Raw genomic sequence first — 10,534 nt, 5'->3', positions numbered from 1 at the left:
ACCCTGCATGCTAACACTGGTGTTTGAAACACACTGCAGACCCCAAGTCAAAACATCAAGCATAATTTTGTTTGAGAAAATGAGTGTAGGTTTGACTTATGTTTGCTGGCAGAGTCATTGCACCCATAAGACAAACACCAAGCCTTTGTGTAGATGGCACTGTGCCAGAAATAGACATATTGGGATTTTTTCCTTATCACTTCTTGCTAAAAGATAATGAGAAGGTTAATCCTAGTTCCATGTCCATGTAATGGCAAACCGCTTGAAAAAACTGCTGCTTATTTGCTTTGCTTGAAAATGCTTACTTGCAATACTGTATAAATACATGCATGAGAGTTCTTCCTAAGAATTTTTTTTCATTAAATCCACAAGTATTCTTTTGCCATTTGGGTGCATCACATTTTTCCTTTCTCTTTACCCGGTGCAATATGTATTTTTGCCTCGACTTTTCTCTCAGATGACTAATGATGATTTCCAAAAGTATTCACTCACCCATCCAGATAATTCAGTTCAGGTATTCCAATCGCCTCCATGGCTTCAGGTGTATAAAATGAACTAGGTATGCAGACTTCTACAAACACTTGTGAAAGACTGGGTTGTGGTGGCAGCAGATGGTGAAGTGCATAGTGTGTAGAGGCCGCCTACTTTTTGATGAGTAAGTAGATACAGAACTTCAGGCTTCATGTGGCTTTCAGATTAGCTCATGAACAGAGTATAAAGAGCTTCATGGAATGGGTTTCCATGGCTGAGCACCTGTATCCAAGCCTTATATCACCAAGTGCAATGTGTGTTGGATCCAGTGGTGTAAAGCAAGCTGCCACTGGAGATGTGTTTTCTGGAGTGGTGGATCATGCTTTTGGCTATCTGATAGATGACCGTTTATCTGGCAGTTGTCGGATACTTGGAAAGTTTGGTGGAGGGTGGGTTATGGTGTGGGGTTGTTTTTCAGGAGTTGGCCCCCCGAGTTCCACTGAAAGGAACTCTTAGTGCTTCAGCATACTCAGATACTTTGGATAATTTAATGCTTCTGGTTTGTGGGAATAGTTTGGAGATGGCCCCTTCCTTTTCCAAGATGATTGTGCACCACTACACAAAGCAAGGTCCATAAAGACGTGGATGAGCGAGTTTGGTGTTGAAGAACTTGACTGACCTGCACAGAGTCCTGACCTCAACCTGATAAAACACCTTTGGGAATAATTAGAACAGAGACTGCAAGCCAGGCTTTCCCATATTAAACCCTATTTGTTTGTGTTTATTTGTGTGTTGTTCATTATTGTGTAGTATTCATTGATGAGTGAATAGTTTTGACAGCATCGTGTATTTTCTCCCTTTAGCCACTAATGTATCTATCTGTAGGCTCACTTTTTTACCGTGTCTGGTTAGACAGTATACAATGACAGTGAAAAGCCAAAAGAGAGTGTGTGTGTGTGTGTGTGTGTGTGTGTGTGTGTATATATATATATATATATATATATATATAGTAAAAACATGTTTAAAAAGAAAAATGCCAAAAGAAAAGAGAGAAAGCATAAAACAAGCTAGAAGCAGAAACAGTGACTTAGTGAGCTCAGGATATAAATACCAAGTGTGCTGATTAGTAGAGTGGAAACGGGTGAGCAGAGTGGCAGGGAACTCAGGTGATACAGCTGACTTCAGTGCAAGGCAGGCTGGAGTCGGTTTGAACATAAATTACAGGAATACAAAAGCCAGAATAAATGAATTAGCAAGACCGAAAGACCAAAACTTGTAGATATTCTATGAGTCTTACGGTTCTACATTTAACTGAAACTCACTATTAAGTTCAGCAAAGCTAAAGAGGGCTTATAAATCAAAATATCATATATATGTCTTCAGACAGAAGGTTATAACCCTAAGTATTTCAAAATAACTTAAAAAAGACTTTATATACTTATTAAAACTATTAATAAATCCAGGCCACCTCATTTCTTTTGAGCCAAAGATGTCTCAGTGCCCTGTTGAAATAACTCAACCAATCTATCATTTCCAAATTTTTCCATATTAAAATGAACCTTTTTTTTTGGTGCCAACAGTGAGTGAGATGCTGCTAAGCATTAAGACAGGTCTCTTGTCTCTTGTCATATTTCGATTCATCGAATGCCGCAGCCTCTCGCCCTGCCCTCCCCCAGTCTACAGCTGTTAAAACACCCCACATTATTCCCATAATTGTTTCAGTGTGTGGGCCGTTATTTTAACGTGCCAAGCTGGATGAGTCGGGAATCGAAAACCGTTGTCCCATGTGAGGCAAGTGGTTTTTTGACTACTGACATTCCTTAGTGTATAAAACAAAATACAGCTTCATATAGACAGACGCAAAGTAAAACGCATTACAAGTCACCCAGAAACATTCATGCCTGGGTCTGCCATGTTTAACATTTCTGTAATATTTTTTCCTTCCAATTGCAGCAAGACTAACTGTGACACATCTGTTTGGCGAAGACTCACATGTCTGATTTGCATTTTTTAAAGTCTGGAATTGATATGGAGGAGTAAAAATGAAGCGAACACAGACAACTTTTCTCAGAAATAATGGCGACTTTATGGACTGATATGAATTAACAAGTTCTCCAAGATACACATGTGTTTCTCAAGTATTTCCTTTTGGTTATAATAAGAGGTTTTTTAGTGACTCACAATTTAAAGTTTCAAATTTTTCCAACATTTGGCAGAAGTAAGGAGCCAAAGGAGTTTCTTGTCCAGTTTTGAGTTCTTTTTCTCCTTCATTTGTGTTCACTACGTAACTTTATTGCTAATTAATCATTTTTCCTTACCCCTTTTAAAAGGTGTTTATGTTTCTTAACCACTAAATACGATTTAGCGATTTAACCAGAAATTTCTTGGCCATTGCTTTCAAATCCGTCTGCCAGTAATTTTTCTTCATTGGAGCACAATGGCTTTATGGTCTTGGCCGCTTTCTCACTACGTTGGTGTTTTATGTAACCTCCCTTCTGTAGACGTTTAATAATTACAATCCCCTTTTTCTTTCAACATCTGTTAACAGCTGCAAGAAAATTAATTTGAAGCCAAAGCTGGAGACAAAAAAAGAGATAAAAAATGACTACAGAATCACAAGAAGCCTCTCGTGAGCAGCACAAGCCTGAAGGTTTATAGTTCTCACTCAGAAAATCTCTATAAGGTGAGATAAAGAATGTAACTGATCCTTATGCAGCTGCAGCTTTTAACAGTTACGAGTGTGTAAAAGGTGCTCTGTGGAGGCGTTCGAGTTAGTGTGGTGTTTTTCGTCAACGATAAAAGCATGAAGTAAGAATGACATAGCCGGGGTTGTCTTTCCTACACAAGCTGCGCACAAAAGCTCACATTTTGCAGGGGATAATGAGTGTCTGTTGGCTTGGACTGCCATCTAGTTACAACTCCTCTCAGGGACTGTGAAAAAGCTAAATTTCATGTTTAGTGGTTGCAATGGAACGCAAGCTGGTTTATGATATGGCCCTGTTATGCTCACCCAATATCTAAACAACATGTTGAAGGTTGCACAGAGTTATAGAGCGAGCAGAAATTAAGGTTACACAAGGAACGAAGGATATCAGAAGCAATCTTTTGGCCGATGACATAAAAGCAGAGTCCATGACAATTTTAGTAAGCTGTTTCCAAAGACCAAGCCACTGCATGTGTACACAAAGGAAACCTGATACCTGATGTGATAAGTTGGAAATGGCAGACCACACTTTTCTTCTTGCAAGTGTCTACGTTTGTATTCACAGTGTACTGATGTGGCTACATCAAAAGACGTCTTTACTGCAAGTCTGAAGCCGAGGCTTAGTCTGTTGAATGCAGTTCATGTGTTTTGAATAAACTGGCTTTACTTAAACCTCTCTGCCAGAGAGGCAGAGAAAATGAGCTGCCAGGGTCAATGCATTCCACAGTGATTTTACAGTATGCAAATGTTTGGAATCTAAGGGGGAAAAAAAAATCACATCCAGAGATTTATTTCACACTTGCAACAATAAACACTTGAGTCTCCAAACTGCCAAAATTCCAAAGATACATAATTTTGAGCTTAAATTTCATTTTCGATATAATTCCAAATAAAAAATTATATATTTGAGATAAAGAAACAAAGCAGAAAAACATAAGAAAATATTGCCATTCCAGTGGTTTGACTTGGAAACGTCAGCTCTACTTTCATAGTTTTGAGATTGTGATGGTCCATTGATGGTTGGACTTTGTGGCTTTTCTCCCACGCTTCAATTTACCAATAAATGGGGAAATAATTGTTGTATTATCTCGCTAACAATGACTTTAAGATAATGTGGGAGAAAGCAGCTATAAACAGCAACAGTAGGGAAAAAAATTGTCATACAAAACAGGTCTGCATGTCTATTTAGCACAAAATTTGATATAATAGAATATATATAAAAAAAATCTCTGTAAACTACATGAAATCTGGAAAATGCTGTTTAAATGTGATGCTCATTCTGCTTAGACTGAACTTAAAGCTCAGCTAAATGTTATGGAGCTGGCAGTCTGGCTACAAATGTTATGCTTGCCCCTATAGATCTCTTGAGAAATTCTTACAGTTTAATATTCTCTATATGTGCATGTTTCGCACACTTTGTTATGACTTATTGTTTAGTAACCACTGATATTCTTGCAAAAGAGATTTTTAATGTATAACTAATAGGTTAAATACACCAAAAATAATACGAAATGGCATCAGTGTTTGTTTGCACACTGTAATTACACAATGTGGCCATCAGAAAACAAATGGAAATGATTTTTGCATCATAATTAAGTGATTATTTTGAGATGAATTGGTTGAAATATTGCTGCGGTGACAACCTAACGATCACTTGCTTGCAAAAAGACAATACATTCTTCAACACAGAGAGCACACACAGCCTCTTTTGTTCATGACGTGAGATGCTGAAGCAGAATATCTCATGAATATCTGATGTGTAGATTTGTAACTCTGGTGTTTGAACCCAGTTTACACTTAGAAGCTGTATCTAAAATTTGGAAAAGTTTTGCCATCCACAAACAAATCTCTGAGTACTTTTTGAATCCTTACATTAGAAATTATGTTATAGTGGGGTTTGCATTTTAAGAGACACAACAAACACTGCTGCAGTGCAAGTCAAACAAAATACATTTCTGCATAACTACTACGTCACATCTGATTAATATTAAACATTTCACCAGTAGGCCAGCACACGCACAAATGTACACACACTCACAGTACACAGTACATGGCACAGCATCGCTGATGGTCCTGCTTTTTAGTAATCTGAAACGAAACCCAACCTCAAAGGGCAACAATGGGACGTGGTGGAGACTAATGTTTTGAAAAAGGGGTGAGTCACACTAAAATCCATCGGAACTGCTTTCCATGGCTAATTAAAATAAACCAGTGGCCTGCAATCATGGAGCCAGTTGGCATAGGCCGTATAAACACCCTGCTGCCTTAAAAAGGGAACCCGTGATTCTTAGGGCCAAACCAGTGGAAGACTTCCAAGACGGGTTAGACTGAAAGTGCTGGGCTGGACGATGACTCAAAAGCCACATCTGGGATCACTGTGTCGTGAAAAACACTGGAGATGTTAAGATATCCACACAAACAGGCGCCCTGTAATATTTCTCCAAACATGCATGTGAATATTCCATATTTGACTGGCTTCCTCTCAGTGAAGTGTTTACCTCTGGTAATGTCTCCTCACAAGTGGCATGAAGACGTGACAGCGGATCTTGGCGTCGCGCTTGATCCATCCCAAATGGGCGAGCCGTCAACGTGACAGTAGGTGAAAACAAATATGCTTCAAATCTCATGTGAAGTAAAGCTTTCCCACATGGAAAGAAAGAGATTCCAGGAAGGACTGGGATGGGGTGAACCATCAAACCTGAGATTCGGGTAGTGATACTGGCAGAGAACTGACTCCTCCTATCTTCTCATTTCACCACTGGATTGTGCATGTGTTGAGTGTGCCATGGACTTAATTGTGCAAAGTCTGGCTTTTATGGAAATGCACATAAATTACTGCTGACCATATGTCTGTTCACAGTTTATGCATTTGCAGTAAATCAGCATGCATACCTGCAAATATTCCTACAAAAACAGAATATACACTGACAGAAAAAAAAAAATATCCAAGGACACTCCCAGACAGACACGGTATTGGCTTCGTCTCAATCTTTCCGGCTCAATTTGCTGATTTTGGTTATAGTTTTATTGAACTAACTCTGTATGCCTGGCTCGCACTCTCTTCATTCTTTGCAACAATAACACGACTGTGCCAGGAGGTTCCTGTTCTCACTGTTCAGGCTTTTACCACTTTCAGCGGGAACAGTGCCAGGCCCTGAAGACTTTTCATGTACATTGATGCGATTTTTGAGGTTTTCATTTATTTTGAAAAGGAAGAGTCCCACATCCACTTCATGTTTCATTCTTAAATGGTACTCTTTACTGAAAGCTCAAATGCAAGATGAGACGTTAGTTTTGAAGAGAAGTGTTCATCAGATTGGCCTTCCAGACATGCCATCACTTCCATATGGCTCCAACAGCAATAAAAATTATATATTTTTAAATTATTTTTTATAGTCTTATCAGTCTTAATTTATTTTTACCATTACCCACCGACATCTCATCACCCATGTGGTTTGAGCACACAGGCAAAGAATAACACGTATCAAACCACACTGAGCAATATACAAGACCAGCGTGAAGGACAAGAATCACTTATCATTCCCATTCTGCTGTGTAAACAATCTGCTGTAGGTCAGTGGCTACAGCACTTGTGCTGTTACAGCACACATAAACACACCTTGGATGATGAAAAAGGTGCTAACAGGGCCCAGAGCGTGAAAAGACAGCACAGTTTTCTTTTGCAGAGGGCAGATAATGATTTGTACCACAACATAAAGGAAGACTAAACAACAATGAATTGGTCTCGATCCATTCAAAAACAAGGATAAGCAATATGTTGCACACATGGAATAGACTGGCACTGGCATGGCATTTTTCTCATCTTACTGACCACTCAAAGTGCTTTAGACTACCAGCCACATTAAGCACTTTGCCTCACATCTATGGTCAGTTCAGAAACAACAATTAACCTGACATTGATGTCTTTGGATTGTGGGTAGAACCACCCGCAGATACAGAGAGAACACACAAATTCTACACAGAAAGCCCCCAGCTGGGGTTCAAACCAGAAACATTCTTGCCATTAAGTGACTGCTCTACCACTGCACCACCTATAGAAGCATGTCATCATGTAATTCATATCCATCCATCTATTCCTTCATTTTTGTTGCTGTAGAAGTCTAAGCAAAGCTGCCTAGACGTCCTCACTGGCGTCTCCAGCTCTTCTTGGGGGGAGGATCTCCAAATCCCCCGAGAAACATAAACTTTCCAGCATGTCGCAGCTCTAGCCAGTCTGGTTGGACAAACCTGAAACATCTTACTGAGGAGTCATTCAGGAGGCAGATTTGACACATGCCTGAGCAACCTGGGTTAAGTAGGCTCCTTTCAATGTGCATGAGCAGCGACTCTAGTGTGAGCCCCTCCTGAATAACTGAGCTGAGTTACACTTTCTGCATCAAAGAGTGCACAAGGGTCTGCTTGGGTCATTACGTTATAACTGTGAAAGAGGACTCAAGGCAGTATAAAAAGTATACTAAACAGTATACCTTTTTTGTAAGTCCAAAAATACATATATAAGTTGGGCATTTACCCAAAGGACTGGATATATAGTAACACATGATAAAACCCAATCGGTAGAAAGTGGTAAATTGACAGTTACTGAAACTTTTGTTAAGTGTTTTTCTTTTATTTTTAACAAACAGTGAAATGTTAATTAATAATAGTTGCTAATTGGTTAATATAAAGCTGACTCTTCAAATGTATTTTAAATATTGTTTAGTGCAGATAATAAAATTATTTGAATGGCTTTTCTAAAGTTGTTTAAGAGAGCAGTTATAGTAGTTATATAGCATAAATATCATGGTGTCACTCCCCAGGTGTTGACCTGTCTGTGAGTATATCCGAGGGCGGCACTAACCACTCTCTTACAGGAGTCGCTGTGGTCCAGAGAGGACCCAGGCAGGGACACCAGTTTCTCATCTCCAGTCGATGGCAGGTTGTTTTTCTACTCATGTGATGGCATAAAATCTGCTTTCCTTTGTTTTGTGCTGTCTGCTTACTTATTTGTCTCCTTGCTCCTTGCAGCAATTCTGTGGGAGCAACTCTGGTATTGTCTCAGTTGGAGACTTTTCTGTCTTCAAGCCTGTGAAAAGCTGGAAGATTGAACCAGTGTTGGAAAAAGGGAAATACTTACCTGAATTATAGTTAAAAGGGGGATTTACCTGAGTAAAATCATGCTGTTTGGAAAGCTCAACTTGAACCTAAACTTCTGTTGCACTTATTGGAAACATTCATTAAATCCCCTTAAACCATTTGATCTCTATCCTGCATTTGAATCTCTTTAGTGTTGACAACAAATCACAGTGAGCCATGAATCTGGAGATCACGGTGTGTCCTGCTTCATTCACGTAACTGCTAAAAAGATTGCAATTCAGGCCAAAATACATAGAGTTAGGAGTGAAATATGTCTCACTGGGATAAGCGGTCTACACTCTGGAAACGGTTGGCAGTAACTATTTAAAAAAAAAAAAAAAAAAAAAAAAAGTACTAGTGATAATTAGTTAACATTATTAATAATAACCATTTTTATCTGTAGAACTTCAATGTACCTGTTTATTATAATTTTATACAAATTAGGGGGTATTACATATATTTTTTCTTTACAGATGTTTTGTAGAGTTTGGTCTATAGTTTTGACCAAATTAAAAGAATAAATAAATAAATAACTGAAAATAACAAACATAGGTTTGTTTTGGTCAACAGGTTCATATTTTTCAAAGGAAATCTGAATCTGCATACAATAAACCTCTTTTGCACATTGATTTTTTTTAAAGTACCGACTTTCGAGCCTGCTCAGCTTCTTCAGAGATAGCCAGCGAACAAACAAAATCACAATCACTTTCCGAGGCAACAACCCCTCTGGGTGAAGCTAACAGCAAAGCCAACCATAAAATCGACTGTATAAAAGGAAATTATATCTGCAGACCCACAAAGTGGAGAACGGCCACATGATGAAGCACCAAATGAAAAATCCAGATAGGTGCCATGGCAACATGGCCCTTTGAGCAACATGCAGTGGAAATTGAGAGGTTGAGAGTGAATGCCAATTAAATGATTTTCTAATGTACATCCTTACAATGACAATACAGATGACATGCTTCCTCTGCTGCATTTGTTAGCATCGCTGTGAACAGTGAATTGACAAGTGCATGTCTAGGGAATAACAATGAAATGTAGGAGAAGGAATGACTGAATTGGAACAGAGATGGGAGACCCAGCTGTTCATCAGACTGAAGTGGGAGCAGCAGAAACTGAACCTGATGGTGTGTAGAGGAGAAAGAACTGGCATGTTTAATACCACATGTAAAACCAACACAGGTACGCAGTGTTGATCTGTTTGTCAATATGAGTCACAAGGCAATATTTACCTATCACCTTATATGCCAGGCTGCATAAATATGTTTTGTATGTAAATATTTAATTGAGCCTTTGAAGTGCAAACAGAACTTTGGAGAAAATCCATTAGAGAGATGTTGTCAATACTCTTTCATGTGTCAGAGTTTGATCTATCACTCACTTATCAGCAACCACCAGCTGACATATAAAATTTAAAAGATCTCTTAAAATGGGAATTTTTCAGAAACTCACTCTTGTTTGGTAAACCCGAAAAAAATCAGTGTGATTTCTTATGAATATTTCTCCATTTTTGGGAAAAGGTAATGTTTTCACATCTGCCTCTTTGTTTGTAAAAGAGGAAAAAAAACAAACAGTGAACATAACTGAAAAGGGAACATGATTGAAAATGTGCGGGCTGAAAGTCCTTGGCTTAAAGCATCAGAGAGTTAGATTAAGCGATGTTCCAGATCCACTTTAATTATTTGGCTGCATTTGTGTCCCAGGGTAAAAATCAGACATCTTGGATTCCTAAACAACATGGCATAATGTAACAAAATCTGCCACGATGAAAATATCAGAAAACACGCAAACCTTTGAATGGTCTAAAGCTGTAAAACTACTCCATGTTAGAACAGGGTTACACAATACAGCGTGCCAGTGAGGTTCTTGATTAATGGTTAACTAACCATCTAAATACAAACTGACAGATTTTGATCCGTTACACATCTGGCTTGCTTATTTAAATATTATATCTTCTGGAATTTCTGATAACTTTTATGACTCACTTTGACTCCACTGTGCCATGCAAAGAAATGTTTCAGCAACTAACCCCAGCTGCAAAGGAAGCTTATAGGGAAAAAGGGAATCTTGCTATAATTATATCAATTTTTGTTACAGCTGAAAGCAGATGAAAGCTTCCTTTTGTTTTGAGTCTTTGTGATAAAAAACTTTGACATGCATGGAAACTGATCTCTTTAAGCCATTCAGGAATTGAATAACTGAATGGCTTAAAAATCCATTTTG

The sequence above is a fragment of the Simochromis diagramma genome, unplaced genomic scaffold, assembly GCF_900408965.1.
Source record: "Simochromis diagramma unplaced genomic scaffold, fSimDia1.1 OVJJ01000402.1, whole genome shotgun sequence".
Classification (NCBI taxonomy): Eukaryota; Metazoa; Chordata; class Actinopteri; order Cichliformes; family Cichlidae; genus Simochromis; species Simochromis diagramma.
This window is presented reverse-complemented; position numbering follows the sequence as displayed.